Below are 20,777 nucleotides of genomic sequence, written 5' to 3'. Positions count from 1 at the left end.
AGGCACTAAAATAACTAGCTCTTCACCAATTTCTGCGCATGGTGCGGAGTGTCTCCTTGAATTAACTCATACTTGCCCCCATGGTGACATTTCCAATGATTTCACTCTTGCCACAGCAAATGCAGAGGTCAGCTGATGAAGCAATAAACAGGTACCAAAACACTGTCTTACCACTGCTTATTCATTGATGAACAAAACTTTTGTTCCCTACTTGCTGACCGCGAGTTTCTTTCTGCTGCAGACTTGGACAGAGACCATTGAGTAAAGCGCTTTACTTGAATTATTGAATCATGATTACGCATTCTTGAATGCCCCAAAAACTTGAGCCCATGGTGGAGAAAAGGTGGCAAAAAGTGGTGTGCCTTGAGTGGTCAGTCAGTAACGCACTGCTCCACTATCATATGGCCCTCCACAGGATACAATTCTGGTAATTCGCCTCATCTTGGTTTCTATCTTAAGAAAACAAGGCATTTCCTTTTACTGCTCAGGGAATGATGATCAGACACTGTATGTAACCCGTTGAGCAAAAAATATGATTTTTAAATGAGGACACTTTTGTCCTGTCGAGGAAATGAAGTGATGGTGTTTGGTCCCAGAGGCCTTGGTTCAACCTATTCTCCTGGGACATGGGTCCCATGCCACCTTATCTAAAGCTAAAACATCAGACTTGGGTCTTAAATTGGACAGTTATTTGAAATTGGACCAGCTAACCATCTGGATTGTTAAATCCATCTTTTTTTCAGGTTAATCAGCTATAATAAAGCCTCACGTTTCTCAATACATTCTAGACTGGATTACCGTAATGCACTTCATGTTGAAGTCAGCCAATCCTCCCTCAAACGTCTCCAGTCAGTCCAAAATACTGCTGCTCGCCTCTGAACTAATACTCTTGGGAGGCTGCACATAATTCCATCCATCCATTTTCCATACCGCTTATTCCTTATTAGGGGTGCGGGGGGTGCTGGAGCCTATCCCAGCTGTCTTTGGGCCCGAGGCGGGGGACACCTGAATTGGTTGCCAGCCAATCGCAGGGTCACTCTCACACTCAGGGACGATTTTGAAGTGTTCAATCTGTCTGCAATGCACGTTTTTGGAATGTGGGAGGAAACCGTAGGACCCGGAGAAAACCAATGCAGGCCCGGGGAGAACATGCAGACTGCACACAGGGAGGCCACAGTGGGACGTGAACCGGCGACCTCTGCACTGTGAAGCTAGCGTGCTCACCACTCCACTACCTGGCTGCCCCAAACCCTCGCAACTTCTGTGCTCAGTCAAAAAGGCCAGGGCTTGTTCAGGACCCCTAGAGTGCGACACGTGGAGAAACTCTACAGCACATTCCAACAATGCTGTAAGTTTCCAAACAGTTGAGATGGAGCAGAGCACGCTCGGTTTGCCTTCACTGGATTAATTGTCATCGTTGGTGGTGCTGTTGTGATACATTGTAGAAGTTTGAAGTTCCCAAAGGTGTTAAGTCACAGTCCCCTACAGCATTCACCTAGGAGATGATGACTTGGCTTTGGACGTGTTTCCAAAAGCGCAAAAAGGTTGCACACATTGCAGACTGATATTCGTGAGAACATTGGTTTATTGGTGCCATGGAAAAATAATCTGATATTTCTAATTCCAACTAAAAAGCAAAAACTTGATTGAAAGAATGCTTAAAATTGAAGCGCTGTAAACTAAACCATTCCTTTGTAGTCATAGAAATCCACTTCCTGTGTCCACTCCCAGGAAAATGACAGAAATACAGAGTGAGACAGGAAGCACAACTGAAAGGGCTCCAACACAACATGTTATTTATGTCCACAGCTTTACCGAAATAGAAAAGCTATGACTTTTTTTGCAAACCTACAGTATCTTTTTAAGATTAAAGTATTACATACAGACAATTTGAGACAAACAACCAGCTTTATATTAGTCATTGAAAATGTGTTGCAAGCAAAGAAAACAAAGCTTATTTTAGGCTTAAGCAACACATGAGAATGTTAGATGTAAACATTTTTCATTGTGAAACATAAACAAGAATGTTTTATGCTCTTTTACCACATTGAGATTACTGCCTTCATGATGACATTTATGAACTTTTAACTGTAATGTTTGGCGGGCAAACTTGATACAGCTGCTGAAGAGCATGTGGCATCTCTCTGGCGGACTCTTTACTGCTGTCCTCGCTTCAAAGACTTCAGTACTGGAATAAAACGTAACCCAAACACAGGCGGACACTAACTGAGGGCATCCAGCATGCGATGATGACATCGGACCAACTTAGAAACTGTCTGCAAGACCGGCATGGCTGCATTCCTAACTAGAGAGTAACTCTGAGGATGATCCAGACTTTGGAGGTTTCTTATATCTCATGCCTGCAACAAAGAGACCAAGGAGTAGGATTTTCCATTTATATTTCCAACTTCATATGGCAGCTGGCAGTTTCAGACAGTGGAGGCATTACGAGTTGTGTTGTTACAACTGGTACGGCATACATTTCTCGGTAGCATGATCATCATTGTTTAAAACCTCAAATGGCTTTACTGTAGCAAAGTTACATTCATGATCACATAAAATGCTAATGGGATTTGTTCTTTCATTAGTCGAGGGCTTTTGCACCACTAAGGCACATCCACCATCACTTCTCACTCACGTACCTTCCTGTAGGACACCTGGACACTCTGGGTTGCAAGGTGACCTTTTTTTTAATTAAATGTGAATTTATCCAGTAGCATAATTGAATAATTTTCGATTTTAAATATATCTTTTGAAGATGGCTCTCAAAACTATTAGCTACTTTTTGTCCAGACAGTCAGACTTCAGAGTGCTACATTTCTTTGACGGGAGGCCTCAATGAATGTTGTGAAGCTTATGTATCAAAACTCGGCTCCTGATATATTCCACGTGGCTTGCTCGTCACTGGAAGTAGTCTCCTTGCTTTCACAAGGTTAAAAAAACGGAGCAAAAATGTTCAAAGACCTCCTAACAGAAGTGAATTTTTCAGTGCTAGTGGGCGCAATATTTTCAGAGCATTGATGTCATGTCTAATAGAAGACTTGTGCTTGGACTACCCTCACATTTTCTTTTATTGTTTTGGAGTGTGGATAATGTTTTCCATTCAGGCTCCATTTTAGTTCTGGAAATATCAATATGACGCTGCAGCAATTGGCCAGCGAAGCTGGAAAGTACTCCACCCCACAGTAAAAATGAGTTGGTGGAAAGAAGTCACTACATCAACAAAGGTTTCAGCGTTAAAAGCTTAGAAATGCATCTTCAAAGGACGACCGACATCACTTTTTTTGTTTCCTAACTGACATCAGAAAAACGTGTTATAGCATCTAAAATACCCAAAACACGCAGTATATATTTTTATTCAAATGCAAAACACCAATAAAAATGACTTCAAGTGTCCAAAATCTGCAAAAAAAAAATGAGCTGCGAATTGGGCATTTTCAGAAAGTTCCGCCCCCAGTTCGTGACGTCACGCCAAAACGTCTTGCATTGCTGGAGAATCAAAACAATGGCTTCAGATTCGGAGAATATGCTTTCTTGTTACACATCCAGTTATGAATATGATTAAAATAGTTCTGAAGAGGAAAGCATACATGTTTGCAATCGATTAAATAAATAATTTATTCCGTGCCATTTTGAGGGAACATTGGGGGGAAATGTTTCAAACGGGCAGAAAATGGCGACCAAGCTCCGTGTGAGGAATTAATGAGCCCGTTTCCACAGGCTGATAAATTCCTTACATGGAGCTTGGTCGCCCTCTTCTGGCTCTTTTTGGTGCAAAATGACGTTTCAGACCAAACAAGTACAACAAAATATATTGACGTGATGGAAAGACTGCTACAATGTGTCATTTTTTCGGTCAGGGGCGTACCTGCAGTGACGTCACATACGGACTCGTCACCAAATCAAAAACAAGACTTCCGGAATATTCAGTGCGAGTCTTAAAACGTAAAATATAGCTATATGCGGTGGAATCGTCGTAAAATACGCTCAGTAGAAGTCATTTGAAGCCATTTTACAAATTATGGACACAACTTGTCCGGAGATGTCGGCTGTCCTTTAATTAAAGTAAAGCAAATCTCAAAATAGAACTGCCTATTTCAGTGACTTTGAGGTATGGAACAAATTTAGCAACTGGTTGCTATATATGCAGAACATATATTGCAGCTTGAAAAACGAATCACACGCTAATGCCAAATAAAGCAACAGTATGACATGTGTATGTTAAGAGCACAACTGACATTGGATGACAATATTCTGGACATTAAATGCTGTGTGAAAAAATAATCAATGGAAACAAACAGCAGCATGTTCCCTGAACTACTTTGATGAAACCGACTCATTTTCAGAATGGTCATTTTATGGTGAGAAAGATACATTGGTGTGGAAAAGTGTTGCCCCCCCCCCCCCCCCCCAATTAATGTTTTACTAATCTATTTATTTTTCGGTAGTTTTTTTACGGTTTTTATTTTGCATATTTCACCACACATAAATGTTTCATTGCCTTCAAACAAATTTTTTAATATTCAAATACCACAGAAATAAACATTCAAACAAAGTCATGGCAAAAGCTTCATTTTTGTTTGTTTCAGAAGTTGACTTCCTGATGTGCTTTTGCTTGTTGTCGTGATGCGGACTCCAAATACACCTCAAGTAGAGTGCACAAAAAGATTCCATCAATCACAATGCAGAACCATTACCCCGACACACCAAACAGTCACGTCTTTGCGCATGCTAGGAGAGGATGATATCAAAGCGCGGGCAGGTCAAATATTACAGTAAATGAACGACCTGAACCATAATGTCACAATCAATGTTTGCCTTTGTTAGTCGGGCAAAAAAGAGCAGATAAAAGATAAAGACATCATTTCTATCAGGACGATAATTGATTTTGACCTGTTAATGGATGACCTGCCAAAGATGCTCTCATTCTTCAGTTTACAAGTGTGTCGGCCTTAAACACTTTCTCATCATTGATGTATGACTTATCCGTCCAGTTCGCATGACTGTATGATCAAAAACAGCAACACAAATGTTGTTCTGTTTATCATATGAAAATGTTTATCCTTTGTTTGATTTTGCGAAATAATATTTGTCATGTAGATATTCTGGTATAGTTATTAATTTCTGTTAATGTTGATAGTAACAATTTCCCAATTAATTAATTTAGCTAAAGAGGCTACACAGAGAGAAGCTGAACAGCAATTGCAACCGCAGGAACATATGATGGCCAAGAGAGGGAGAAAAGGAAAGCGCCTGGGCTTTGGTGAAGAATATTTCAGTCCTGGTGAGAAAGCCTCGGCCTCCGAAAATCCAAAACAGCTGATGTGAAGCATGTCACAGTATTCATCGTTGGGTCTTCAATGACAAAATGATCATCTTGAATGACTTTTCCCGTCAGAAAAAAAGGCCCGATTTGATGGTACATGAGAGGCGGTGGAGGAATTATTTTTGAGGGATTGACAGTTTATCCCTGGTCCAGTGGAATTGTCAAACCAGGAAAGCAATGACTTTACCAGCAGCTTGACATTAGCCTGCGGAGCCAGGTCAAGGCTTTACATCACCCACCGTGACACTTGTGGGGTTCAGCGGATCAGAAAATGTATGGATGGATGGATGGTTGAAAAAAAAAAAATCACAAGCAGATTTTCATCTCATAAAGGAATGACAAGTAGATAAATGAAATTGCATTTTGTCAACATGATTGAGCAAGTAGCACCCCTGAGTGACTGTTTTTTTATGGACTGTGACTGAATAAACCAGGTGACACATGACAGGTATTTACATGGAGTCTGTGTCAGCCCTAAAACATACTACTGTTACACTTATGATGATATGTCAATTAACTTGTTGCTTTGTGGACAAATTTGGTCTCTATGATTCATGACTTGTTTTTTTGAAAGAAAACAAGTCTCCCTCAACACCGCCTCCAGCAAAAATGTTGATAACTGCCCCACCAAACATGCTGATGGACTGACGCTGAATGTGACAATTGACATCAATTCGACAACAAACACAGATCCACAAGTGTTTGCTAGCATGTACATTTCTAACATCAAAACGTGTGTGACATCATTGGCATCCTATTGATTGTGCCATTTTTTGTCTTCCTTTTGTGCATTGTCATTTGAATGCTTGTTATGATTTTTCATATTTGCTCGTCATGCTCTTTTTTACTTTTGTCTACGTCCACCCATGGATTTTTTGAACCATTTTATCGTCACAATTGTGGCAGGGGGTTCTGGTGCCTATCCCAGTTGTCTTGGAGCAGTTGGCAGGCCAAGGGACACCTTGAACCAAATGGGCACCAAGGTAAAGGTTAGAGTGTTGAAATCGCCTGGAATGCACATTTTTTGCAATGTGGGAGAAAACCGGACTACCCACACAGGCCCGGAGAGAACACGCAAACTCCACACAGAAAGGCCGGAGTCGCAATCGAACCAAAGACCTCTTGCACTGTGCAGGCTGACTCGCTAAATACTCGACCAGAGGGCCGCCCCTTTTGTCTACATGAGGTGGAAACTGTTAAGGAAGCTCAGCGTCTTGTTGAGAGGACTACTGTTGGTCGAAGAAGGAGAGGAGGGAGGTGTGCCCGGAGGAAAAGCGAAAAATGGAACGCCGAGAGTATAGAACTAAGAGTAAGAACTTTGAATGTAGGAACAATGACAGGTAAAGGTAGAGAGCTGGTTGACATGATGCAGAGAAGGAAGGGAGACATACTGTGTGTCCAGGAGACCAGGTGGAAAGGGAGCAAGGCTAGAAGCTTAGGGTCAGGGTTGAAGTTGTTCTATCATGGTGAAGACAGAAAGATAAATGGAGTTGGGGTTATCATAAAAGAGGAGTTTGTTAGGAATGTCTTAGGAATTGAGGGTGTGATGTTCAATGTTGTTCGTGGGTAGGCCCCACAAGTAGGATGTGAGCTGGCGGAGAAGGAGAAATTTTGGTTGGACTTTGTTGAAGTCATACAGAACATCCCGAGAAGTGAGAGGGTTGTAATTGGTGGTGACTTCAATGGACATGTTGGCGCAGGAAACAAAGATGATGAGGAGGTACAGATGAGGAGCGCTGAAGGACAGATGGTGGTTGACTTTGCTAAGAGAATGGAAATGGCTATTGTGAGTACTTTCTTTCAGAAGAGACAGGAACATAGGGTGACCTCTAAGAGTGGAGGCAGAAGTACACAGGTAGACTACATTTTGTGTCAACGGCGCCATCTAAAGGAAATCAGTGACTGCAAAGTAGTGGTTGGTGAGAGTGTAGCCAGACAGCATAGGTTGGTGGTGTGTAGGATGACGCTGGCAGAGAGGAAGATGAAGAAACCAAAGGCTGAAGTGAGGACAAAATGGTGGAAGATGTAAAAGGAAGAGTGTTGCATGACATTTAGGAAGGAGGTAAGACAAGCACTGGGTGGGCAAGAGGTCCTTCAAGATGACTGGAAAACTACAGCGAACATAATCCGAGACACAGGTCGGAAAGTACTTGGTGTATCGAGTGGAAGAAAGGTAGATAAGGAGACTTGGCCAAACAAGAGGCCTATGATGACTTGTATGCTCGGCTGGACAGCAAGGAAGGTGAGACGAGAAAGAGAGACAAAGATGGTAAGGACCTGCAGCAGGTTCGGGTAATTAAAGATAGAGATGGCAATGTATTAACAGGTGCCAGTTGTGTGATTGCAAGATGGAAAGAGTACTTTGAAGAATTGATGAATGAGGAAAATGAGAAAGAACAAAGAGTATAAGATGTGACTGTTGTGGACCAAGACGTAGCAAGCATTAGCAAGGATGAAGCGAGGAGGGCGCTGAAGAGGATGAAGGGGAGAAAGGCACTCGGGCCTGATGATTTACCAATCGAGGTATGGAAGTGTCATGGAGAAGTGGCGGTGGTGTTCCTGACTGGGTTATTCAACAAGATCTTAGATGGTGAACAGATGCTTGAAGAATGGAGACGAAGTGTACTCGTGCCCATTTTTAAGAACAAAGGAGATGTACAGAGTTGTACTAACTACAGAGGAATAAAGTTGATGAGCTATACAATGAAACTCTGGGAAAGAGTAGTTGAAGCTAGACTAAGAGCAGAAGTGAACATTTGTGAACAGCAGAATGGCTTCATGCCAAAAAAAGAGTACGACAGTTTGCTTTAAGAGTGCTCATAGAGAAGTACAGAGAAGGTCAGAAGGAATTGCATTGTGTCTTTGTAGATCTGGGGAAAGCGTATGACAGGGTGCCCAGAGAAGAGCTGTGGCATTGCACGAGGAAGTCTGGAGTGACGGAAAAGTATGTCCAAGCGGTGCAAGACATGTATCATGACTGTAAGACAGTTGTGAGGTGTGCTGTCGGTATGACTGAGGAATTCAAGGTGGAGGTGGGACTCCACCACGGGTCAGCTCTGAGCCCCTTCTTGTTTGTAATGGTGATGGACAGGCTGACAGACGATGTTAGACAAGAATCTCCTTGGACCATGATGTTTGCAGATGACATTGTGATCTGTAGCGAGAACAGGGAACAGGTGGCGGAGAAACTAGAGATGTGGAGATATGCCCTGGAAAGGAAAGGAATGAAGATCAGTCACAGCAAGACGGAATATATGTGTGTGAATGAGAGGGATCCAAGTGCAAGAGTGATGGTACAGGAAAAAGAGATAAAGAAGGTGGAGGATTTTAAGTACTTGGGGTCAACTGTCCAGAGCAATTGAGAGTGTGGAAAAGAGGTGAAGAAGCATGTCCAGGCAGACTGGAGCGGCTGGAGAAAAATGTCAGGTGTGATGTGTGATAGAAGGGTTTCAGCTAGGATGAAAGGAAAAGTGTATAAAACAGTGGTGAGACCAGCCATGATGTTTGGACTGGAGACAGTGCCACGGAAGAAAAGACAGGAAGCAGAGCTGGAGGTAGTAAAGCTGAAGATGTTGAGGTTTTCTTTCGGAGTGACCAGGTTGGATAGGATCAGGAATGAGTACATTAGAGGGACAACTCATATTAGAGGCTTTGGAGAGAAAGTCAGAGAGGCCAGACTGAGATGGTTTGGACATGTCCAGAGGAGAGAGAGTGACTATATCGGGAGAAGGATGCTGAGACTTGAACTGCCAGGCAGGAGACCGAGAGGAAGACCGAAGAGGAGGTTTATGGATGTGGTCAAAGAGGACATGAAGGTAGCTGGTGTGAGAGAAGAGGATGCACAAAACCGGGATAGATGGAGGACATTGATTCGCTGTGGTGACCCCTGAAGGGAAAAGCCGAAAGGAAAAGAAGAAGAAGAAGCTTCTTAAGTCCAACTTGAAAGGAGGGCTCAGTAAGTTTTCCAATGCAAAGTGTCTGAAGCTTTGCAAGTTAAACTCTCAGAGGTGGTTTGCTTCCAGTTTGGAGTACATCTCTGCCAGCTTGGGGGGCTTTTACATTTAAGTACAGTATATATTTAACCTGAGCAGGGGGTATGGCTTAAAGGACAACCGACGTCTCCGGACAAGTTGTGTCCATAATTTATAAAATGGCTTTAAATGACTTCTACTGAGCGTATTTTAATAAGATTCCACCGCATATAGCTATATTTTACGTTTTAAGACTCGCTCTGAATATTCAGGAAGTCTTGTTTTTGATTTGGTGACGAGTCGGTACGTGACGTCATGAAAGGACTGCCCCCTGACCGTAAAAAAGACGCATTGTAGTGTCCTTCCATCACGTCAATGTATTTTGCTGTACATGTTTGGTCTGAGAACCGTGTTGCACCCAAAAGCCGACAGAAGAGGAAGTCCAAGCTCCGTATGAGGAATTTATCAGCCTGTGGAAGCGGAGGTGGCCACTGGAGGTCGCCATTTTGTGCCTCTTTTCTGATGATCCATTGTTGCCCCAATGTTGCCTCAAAATGGCATGGAATAAATTCTTTAATCGATTGCAAACATGTATGCTTTCCTCTTCAGAACTATTTGAATCATATTCATAACTGGATGTGTAACAAGAAAGCATATTCTCCGAATCCTTTAAGAGGAAGGAGTGGTGGCGGAAATCCAGAAAGCGGGGGGGTTGAAATGGGTAATCATCATTGCTCTTTTTGACAGACGCGGTTTGACAAGTATCCTGGGGCCAAAGATGCTGATGTGAGAAAGTTCATTACCAATCAAATGTGTAAATTAAGATATCAGTGGGAGTATGTCGCAGGCTTCATTAAAATTGAGAACTGCGACAAAATGTATTTACTTCAAAACTATTTGAAAGTTTGCATTGTTTAGCGATTGCACTCAAGAATTTGCACTGTTCTACTTTTGTACTGTGAACAAAGTACTTCTCAACCTCAAAATTATTTCATGTTATTTTATTTTTTTAAATAAGTGCATTTTGATAAGATATCGATTACTCTTTGTTATTGATGAAATATATCATCCTGTTATGCAATGCACATTTCATCATAATTTACCATGCATTCTCTCAACTATTGATCATCTCTTGTATTTTGTTTTTCTACTTCTTTCTTTCCCTCTTCCTTTCATAATGCTACTGTGAAATGTAAATGTCTCCACTGCGACATGAATAAAGGTACATCCAATCCATACTGTATATCTTTACGTATATCTCATTTGTTTGCATATCATTTTAAATGCATGTAATATAAATGTATCATTTATTGAAAGGATTTCCAACAATTTAGCTACACATCTACCACCAATACATTTTATGACAAATTACAACACATGATTGTGGATATTTGTAAAGATAAAATTATGTATAGTTTATAATATATTCACATGTCTTACATGTTCATGATACAAATAGGGAGAACGGCCATTTGGGGAGTATTTTCAATGTTACATGGATATATAATATATTGTGTAATATATGATCATGAATATACAAATCCATATATTTACAACATATTCGCAGTATAAATTGAGAAAATATCTGATATTATCTTGCAATACATTTCAATTAATATATCGGTAAATATACAGTTTTTGTCTTTGGTAAGGGTGGAACAGTTGAATCCATGAGAGACAATCTGGACCCGACCTACACCAGTTTTATTGTAATGGCAGGTCATCAATGTTGAACATGGGGTCTGAATGTACAGCATAATTTGAAGCACATCTGTTTAGAGGATGAGGGTGAAAAAAATGTGACCTGTAATTACAGGGAAGAGTTCCTGAAGCTCTCACTGTTTCTTCTGAGGATGGGGCCCAAATGCTGTCTATCTGCCTGCAGCGGACCGCACTCTTTTTGAAACCTGAACCCGATCATGCAGTCGGAGCTGCAGTTGACAGACACACAGCAAGAACTGCTGTTTGATCAGGAAGCACAGCGGTGTCATAGACAAGAACATGGAAAAGATATTTTGGAGACCATTTAAGAAAGATCACGGAAATATACAGTGCCTTGCAAAAGTATTCGGCCCAGTTGAATCTTGCAACCTTTCGCCACATTTCAGGCTTCAAGCATAAAGATATTAAATATGTTTTTTTTTGTCAAGAATCAACAATAAGTGGGACACAATCGTGAAGTGGAACAACATTTATTGGATAATTTAAACTTTTTTAACAAATAAAAAACTGAAAAGTGGGCCGTGCAATATTATTCGGCCGCCTTGCTTCAATACTTTGTAGTGCCACCTTTTGCTCCAATTACAGCTGCAATTTGCTTGGGGTATGTTTATATCAGTTTTGCACATCGAGAGACTGACATTCTTGCCCATTCTTCCTTGCAAAACAGCTCGAGCTCTGTGAGGTTGGATGGAGAGTGTTTGTGAACAGCAGTCTTCAGATTCTTAATTGGATTCAGGTCTGGACTTTGACTTGGCCATTCTAACACCCAGATATGTTTATTTTTTAACCATTCCATTGTAGATTTGGCTTTATGTTTTGGATCATTGTCCTGTTGGAAGATAAATCTCCATCCCAGTCTCAAGTCTTGTGCAGTTACCAACAGGTTTTCTTCCAGAAGGTTCCTGTATTTGGCTCCATCCATTTTCCCTGTCCCTGCTGAACAGGACCAAACCATGATGCTGCCACCACCATGTTTGACAGTGGGATGGTGTGTTCAGGGTGATGAGCTGTGCTGCTTTTACGCCAAACATATCGTTTTGCATTGTGGCCAAAAAGTTCAATTTTGGTTTCATCTGACCAGAGGACCTTCTTCCACATGTTTGGTGTGTCTCCCAGGTGACTTGTGGCATACTTTAAACAAGACTTTTGATGTATATCTTTGAGAAATGGCTTTCTTCTTGCCACTCTTCCATAAAGGCCAGATTTGTGCAGTGTACGACTGATTGTTGTCCTATTGACAGACTCTCCCACCTCAGCTGTAGATCTCTGCAGTTCATCCAGAGTGATCATTGACCTCTTGGTTGGATCTTTGATCAGTTTTCTCCTTGTTCGAGAAGAAAGTTTGGAGGGACAGCCAGGTCTTGGTAGATTTGCTGTGGTCTGATGCTCCTTCCATTTCTATATGATGGCTTGCACAGTGCTCCTTGAGGTGTTTAAGGCTTGGGAAATATTTTTGTATCCAAATCCGGCTTTAAACTTCTCCACAGCAGTATTTGGGACCTGCCTGGTGTGTTCCTTGGTTTTCACGATACTCTCTGCACTTCAAACAGAACCCTGAGACTCTCGAAGAGTAGGTGCATTTATACGAAGACTTGGTTACACACAGGTGAATTCTATTTATCATCATCAGTCAGTTAGGACAACATTGGATCATTCAGAGATCCTCACTGAACTTCTGGAGTGAGTTTGCAATAAATGTTGTTCCACCTCAAAATTGTGTCACACTTGTTGTTGATTCTAGACAAAACAAAAATAAATTTCATATCTTTATGTTTGAAATGTGGCGAAAGGTTGCAAGATTCAAGGGGGCCGAATACTTATATACGTATATATATACGTGTATGTGTGTGTATATATATATATATATATATATATATATATATATATATATATTATATATATATATATATATATATATATATATCTCACATCACACCACCCGCCGACCACATCATTTTGTGTGGCCCGCGAAAGATCATGTGCGCCAAGTTCCGTGACGCTTATTCAGGTCTGAACCAACATTTGTAATTGTCTTTTTTTTTTGGAAGTATGGATTTATCAATTTGTTGTGGACCGAGTATGTAATATGTACAATAGATGTAAGTTAACATCTAGCTGGCTTAACAAAATTCATAACGGCCCTCCAAGGCAAACTGCAACGACTATGTGGCTCGTGAAAAATGAGCTTGACACCCTTGATCAACATCAATGAGTGTCCCATGTTTGACCAGAGGAGCCTTACTGCACAGGCAATAGGAAAAACATCCACTCCAATACAATTCACCCAAAAACTATGTTACTTACACCCTTTCCTGGGGAGTCAAACATGCGTGGTCTTGTTTTGAGAGGTAAGGTTTTAGAATGTATGTGTAGCATCACCCATAAAAATGTATAGCTCCCTGTCTACAAGAAGTCAGTTAGCCATCTGAAGAACAAGTTGCATTTGTGAAAATGGCAAAACAGGCGAAGGGCACCCTGAACTGGTGGCTTTGCATAGAGGGACACCCTGAACTGGCTGCCTTGCTGAAAAAAAATATAATATATATAATATAAAAAATAAAAAAATAATATATATATATATATATATGTGTGTGTGTGTGTGTGTGTGTGTGTGTGTGTGTGTGTGTGTGTGTGTGTGTGTGTGTGTGTGTGTGTGTGTGTGTGTGTGTGTGTGTGTGTGTGTGTGTGTGGTTTACCTTATAACTTCATGTATTTGTAGTGTACACACTCATATCATGTTTCAGTCTAATGTTCCACGCCCTAAATCACAGCCGATTGGCTCTTTGAAATGAGGTAATTCCCGCTAAAGCATAAATAACATCTGTTGGGGGAACTGGAGCCATCTTTCTTCACTGGACCCTTTCTCTCTCTCTTGCTCGGCGCTCTGGCTGAATAATAAATATTTTTTTGTATATCACCTTACTTCCTGCTAATTGAATATTTAGACGACACAAATAAAGAACTGAACCGGAATAAGAACCAGATTTAATCTGACAAGATTCAAATTTAACAGTCACTCTTTAATGTTGTGACAGATTTAATCCACATCACACTGACTGTCATTCCTTGTCAAAGAAAGCATTGGAAAGAGCATCTGAACAGACAAATACATGTGTAATACTTGATCCAGAGAGATGCATTCAAAAGATTTTTCAAGAAATAAACTAGTTAGTGCAGAGCAATAACACATTCTCAAATGACTAAACAAAAACAGACTCAGACTGCCAAACTCTAATTCCAAGAAAGCTTGCTGCAGGATAAACTCAATTGGACACTCAAGCCTCACCAGGGCCCAATGTGACTAGAGAAACAAAACTATTTGCCATGCTGTTAAGTGAAATCCTTCGGGTTGAGTATTAGACTTCCTGGAGCCAATTCTGCCTCTCATCATTGACTGGGTGTCTGACTTGAGTCATTCAACAAGGTCCCCAAGCTACCAAAGTGAATGGCTGCCTGTGAAGGCACTGGCAGGTAATCAGGGTGAGAACAGGTGGGAGGCAGAGTACAGCAACAGGGCCTGGACATTGTGACATGTTGGGGGTAAAAGGCACCTTACACATACATACATTTACATACATAGATATATGGATATAAACATCATTTGCTGCTCAATATCCTACTGCAAATCAGAGTTATTGGTCAGATTTAAGAATAATCGTTGTGAAGCAGAGATCATCAAGATATATTTACAAAACTGATAAAGCAGATTAGGCAAGAGCAGCATTGCAGAATGCAGAGCCCATCTTGGGCTGCGTTGGGAATCAACCTTATCGCAGTCTGTATGTTGTCAGCCACAACTATCTCTGCTTTTCCTCCCCTCTTGCCTCCTTCTGACAGCGCCCAGACTACTGTAAACTGGCAGAGCTCCTCACTCAGATAAGAGCTTGCGGCACAGACTGAACTCTAGCTGTCCTCTGGAGTAGATTGAACTGTAAACTATCGCAAGGTGTAAGATACATTTTGAAATGCAGAAACTAATCCACAATTTTGCCTGAGACTGATGTGGTTTCACTGCTGTGTGGCAATGCTGCCCCTGTATATATAGACCACATTGTGTAACATTACACAAGCACGCATGCCTGAGGATTAGTCATGGGTCCTATTCTGTCGGTAGCATAAAACTGCACAAGCCACTTGCTATTGTCACCACTGTGTCACAATACACTCCCAAATATTCAGCAAATGTACAATTCCAGTTTTGAGTGTCCCTCGGCATCGAGAGGCACTTATTTAGACGACGAAACCTTCCTCACACAGGAGCATACCAATGATGGAGCAAGGACAAATCATGCAGTAAATGCGCTTTTACAGAGTCAGCTACTTGTTTACATGACCCCAGATATTGCATGGTTCAAACAAGGATTACTGAGGTACTCAACCAACACAAACAACAAAACATTCATCTCTCTCCAAATCAAGAAACAAGATTTAATATAAATGCATTTAGCTTCCAGTGAGATCAAAATTGCTTGTTGTCTCTATTTTAAGGATGAACGTGAAAAAAATCATTTCGACCAATTTCACAGAGGGTTGTGTCAGGAAGGGCATCCGATGTAAAAGCTTGGCCAAAACAAACATGCGGATCAAACCTCAAAAGATGGAGGACACTGATTTGCTGTGGCGACCCCTTGAAGGGAAAAGCCGAAAGGAAAAGAAGAAGAAGAAGATTGCAAAGGACAAAACAAAGCACTTCTCTGCATCTCAGTACTGCTAACGGCGAGTTAATGATGGGAAATGCAAAATGCCGGGAGGTTCAGCTTCTGAGACCAAAGCCGAACTCATATAATGACCCACAGAAGAAAGGGGGGCCTTGTTCCGTGCAACACTAGCAGGTTTCTCTTATAATGACTTCATGGGCATTCCAATATCTTTCCCAAAACAATCCCATAATGTGACCACAACTCTTTTTGGGGCATGCCAATCATGTGAGCTACTAATACGGTACTTCAAATAGAATCTGTGATTCAGAATTCATGAAGGGGGTGTCACTGCTTTACTAGGGGCAAGGGTAATAAGGCTTTAAAAAATAAAACAGAATTCATTAGAAACAATAATAAATTTGAAAATGACAATATCCTAGTTTACTTCATGTAAGACACGGGGACGGCCCCGAACTGGTCACAAACCAGGCAGTGGGCGCCCAGGGACAGCCGGTGTGGCCAAGCATTCAACTGGACATCCCAGTCTCCATCACCACACCATCAACCGGTAGTGACAACACCATCGGGGTGTCCCGTGACTTGCACCGGTGTTTGTCTGAATGGCTGCTTCGTCCTGTAAGTCATTCTCCAGCACCGGGGAAACCGAAGGCCCAATGAATTGAATATACAGTAAAGTCTCGTTATATCGATATCGGATATATCGATAGTCCCGGTTATATCGATACTATTTCTATGCACGCACGGAGAAAATTACATGCAAACAGGGTCGGATATATCGATAGTCCCGGTTATATCCATATTTTTTCGGACTCCCTTGAATATCGATATTATTATCGACTTTACTGTATCTCAATTCATTTATTAAAATGATGATGAATCACCTTACACTAAAATGAGCAATGAGCAGAGATGTTTGCAAAATGTAATAAAAGCACAAATCCAGGTGCAAATGGTTGCTCAGGTGATTTTTAAATAATACATTGCATGGTACAAGTGTTTAAACACTGACATGAATGGATGTACGGTACATGTATTTAAAATAAATTAATAAAAATATTCACCTTCCGGCATGATCGGCCTATTTCACAGTTTGTCTGTGTAAGCTCGCAGTCGTACAGGAGTGGTCCATTGATGAGAAGGTTTCTTCAGCCGTCCTCTGTACAAATTTGAAGGTTTCGGACGTTTCGCCTCCTATCCAAGAGGCTTCGTCAGTGAACTAAAGTGAACTTTTTGGTTCGCTGACGAAGCCACTTGGATAGGAGGTGAAACGTCCGAAACCTTCAAATTTGTACAGATGATGGCTGAAGAAACCTTCTCATCTATTTCACAGTTGTAATGTGTGTATATCTGACCAACAAATTAATAGAGAAGCCATTAACGTTTGATGTTTAATCATAAATCTTCAACGATGTTTAAGGTGACACAGTGGCTCCCATTTTACATTACATGTACTTAAAAAGCCTGAGTGCTTGGATATGAAGAAACACAATCATTTTGTGGAAATTAATCAATATAAAGTGACAAAACCAAAACAGAAAATGTATTTTTTTTAATTCGACTTTGTTTGGGTGTGGAACTGAAATGTTATTTGCTGGGTTCCTCTGGGGACTACAGTTTTCATCAAAATCCCAAAGGCATGCATGGTAGATTGAACACTCCAAATTTTCTCTGGGCATAATTGGAAGTACGAATGGCTGTTTGTCTCTTTGTGCCCTGGGATTGATTGGCAACCAATTCCGGGTGTCCCGAAATGGCTGGGATAGGGTCCAGCACCCTCAGCGACACCCGTGACGATAAGCGCTTGAGATAATGAATGTTTTTTTAGACACATCTCTAAATGATGTGTATTAATAGGTTGCACATACCTAGAACAATGACCTGACAGGTCATGAAGGACACTTGCACACACGAATACAAAAGCTGTTTTATTACCTTTGTAAAAAGTGTGAGTATAGTGGCAAATTGCTTTTGAATTGTGATTCAACGCAAAAAAAATTTTAATAATAATGAAAATGAACCTGACCAGAACTTCTCATCTCATCTCATTTTCCGTACCGCTTATTCCTCATTAGGGTCGCGGGGGTTCCTGGAGCCTATCTCAGCTGTCTTCGGGCACGAGGCGGGGACACCCTGAATTGGTTGCCAGCCAATCGCAGGGCACACAAAGACATACAACAGTCAGTCTCACACTCACTCCTCGGGACAATTTGGAGTGGTCAATCTGCCTGCCATGCATGTTTTTGGAGTGTGGGAGGAAACCGGAGGACCCGGAGAAAACCCACGTGGGTCCGGGGAGAACATGCAAACTCCACACAGGGAGGCCGGACCGGGACGCGAACCGTCGACCTCTGCACTGTGAAGCCGGTGTGCTAACCACTCGACTACCGGGCCGCCCCTGACCAGAACTTATTTTTGACAATTTCATTTTGTCTCATGAGTGGACATGAGCTTAATATTTCCTCCTTGGTAACATATCCAACACAATGGACTGAATTGTTGTATTTTAGTTCCAAAGAGAACATGAAATACACAACAGCACTTCTATATTCGATAAAAAAAATGACGAGGTCTTTCACTTTTATAGCACTATTACACATTCATGGCATTAGAAAAACTGAAACGCCATCTCCCCATTTAGCTGACAGATGACAATTACAACATGCCTATCCCAGCCGTCTTCGGGCACTAGGGGGGGACACCTGGTTGCCAGCCAATCGCACGGCATACAGAGAAAAAAAACAGTCATTTTCACACTCACACTTTGGGACAATTTAGTGTTCAATCAGCCTGCCATGCAAGTTTTTGGAATGAGGGAGGAAACTGGAGAACCCGAGAAAACTCATGCGGGCCCGGGGAGAACATGAAAACCTCTCACAGGGAGGCTGGACTGGGTCCCGAACACACAACCTCTGCACTGCGAAGCCAGCGTGCCAACCACAAGACTACCGGGCCACCCTCTTCTGCTATGTTGTCCTTGAAAATACCTTATCACAGTATTTACAAGTGCTCACATTACTGATTATTTATAGGGGTGTATGAAATACAGTCAAGTATGTTGAAGCATTTTAATCATTCATCAGTGAATAACAGAATGGAACCGGGGAGTACAGCAGTTGCCAGACAGTCTGGACATAGAAGAGAACTGCTGCACCAATTTAATGCCATCCGAGTGCATAACACTCACTCACTGTACATTTACTTTGGGATGACAATCAACTGTCACATATGCCATGCTTGTATACTGGTAGTAATGAATTTAAAAGTGTGCTCTAAACCTCCCTCTCGCACAATGGATACGTGTTTGAATCGGGTCAGTCCACAATGTGATTAAAATGGGCTAAAATAGAAAATATGGCATTAATTGTGAGTTTTGGTATGTCTGTGGATCTGAGCTTGGCAACTAGCTGCCCACATTAGGGACATCACATCACTGAGCATGTGCCTCATCTTTCTGAAGGCACAAACAATGGATTAAAAACAGGGATTTAAGAGGGATGTTTGAATTAATTGGTCTGTTAAAGCGTCAAATTCAAGTATTCATAAAATAAGATTGTGTTTGTTTATCGTGAACACCTTGAATAACTACAATTGGACAAACCAAAGTGACAACAAAGTCATCGGAAAAACTAAATTATAATGTATCATGTAATCTAACAGGGCTTCCTTTGGAGAGTACACTCAATTCTCTGTCAATACGACATACTGTATGTCAAACTCATTCAGTAATTTAGCTATTGCTTCTTCTTCTTTTCCTTTCGGCTTTTCACTTCAAGGGCTCCCCACAGCGAATCAGTGACCTCCATCTTCAGAGGTTTGATTCGCATGTTTGTTTTGGCCAAGCTATTGCAATGGATTTAATTGTTGCACACTGTTACCCAATTGAACTGAGTCTTATACTCTCACGTATTATGTAACGAGAATTGCCAATGGAAAAAGCTGAGCTTTGGAGGCAAATTGAAATGAAGCGCTGCTGCGACAAGCAACTAAACAGACCTAACCTGAGGTGATAAACTGAGGCCATTTTTACAAATAGCAGACGCGATCTGCCGGGTGTCAGATGTCGACGGGGACCAGTTGCTGGTTTCTCCGCCCAGGCTGTCTTTCGTACTACAGCAGCTGTGTCTTCTCAGACCTCACATTCCCGCAGGACAGACCCACTTTACTCTCATCACCTGTGCACAGTTCAGGGGTTGAGAAGCTATGGGATGGGCACTGCGGCTGGAATCAAAGCTATTCTCCTTAAACCACTACAGATGGATGTTGATTTCACACATGCATGAGGTCATAGAAGAAAACCTTTATTTGTCTCATAATGGATCAACTCCTAATTTACGGCAGCAAACTTATTCAAGGGAGAAAAGAGAAGACAAAGGATATCAATAAATAGAATAGAACATATCATAAATATAAAAATAATATACCTTGCTTGAATTGAAGTAAGTCTAACTCTAATGACCACAAAAGGACAGCGTGCAAACAGATTGACATTTACATCGCATGATATAGAAACCACCCTGGTTCTTTGTGGTGAGCATGTCTGCCTCACAGTTCTGACTCAAGGATCAACTCTCAGCTTGGGCCCTTTCTTGAGAGTGACTGTTTTACCGTGCTTCCTCCCATATTCCAAACAGATTTGGTGATCACATGCTGGGTGAACTGATGACTAAATTGTCCTCTAGCGTGAGGGTAAGTGACTGTCTAAAAGTCCCTTGCAAATTGTTGGTGACCAGTTGTGGGTGTAGTCCCAACTCGAGCTCCAAGACAGCTGGGACAGGATTGAGCTCATCAGTGACCCTAATTAGTGCAATAGAAAATGGATGGAGGATAATCACTGTTCTGTTCTTCTGCTATCCATGCATGAGGAAAAAAACTCAGAGCATCTCGACGGGGGCACTTTCACACATCATATTGAATTCTGTAAGAGGATACTTATGTATCAGCAGCTTCTGTATAACTCCGCAAATTGTGCACTGCAGTTTTTCCTCGCTGGGGATGACCAAATAATACGTGGAAACGCACATGTGTCCAAAGACCATCCTGAGCAGGCTGGTTCTCGCACCCCACTTCAATGACGACACGCGTACAAGACAAGTGAGG

General features: G+C 41.6%; 1 protein-coding gene across 8 annotated transcripts in view; it reads right to left on the bottom strand.

The window, feature by feature from the left end:
• myo9aa (myosin IXAa) overlaps window positions 1-20,777 on the bottom strand; it is a 108,106-nt gene that overhangs the window by 86,606 nt on the left and 723 nt on the right. The gene's annotated exons all lie outside the window — the stretch shown is intronic.

The sequence above is a fragment of the Hippocampus bargibanti genome, linkage group LG03 (genome assembly GCF_051943395.1).
Source record: "Hippocampus bargibanti isolate YZ-2025 linkage group LG03, ASM5194339v1, whole genome shotgun sequence".
NCBI classification, from domain to species: domain Eukaryota; kingdom Metazoa; phylum Chordata; class Actinopteri; order Syngnathiformes; family Syngnathidae; genus Hippocampus; species Hippocampus bargibanti.
This window is presented reverse-complemented; position numbering and strand designations above follow the sequence as displayed.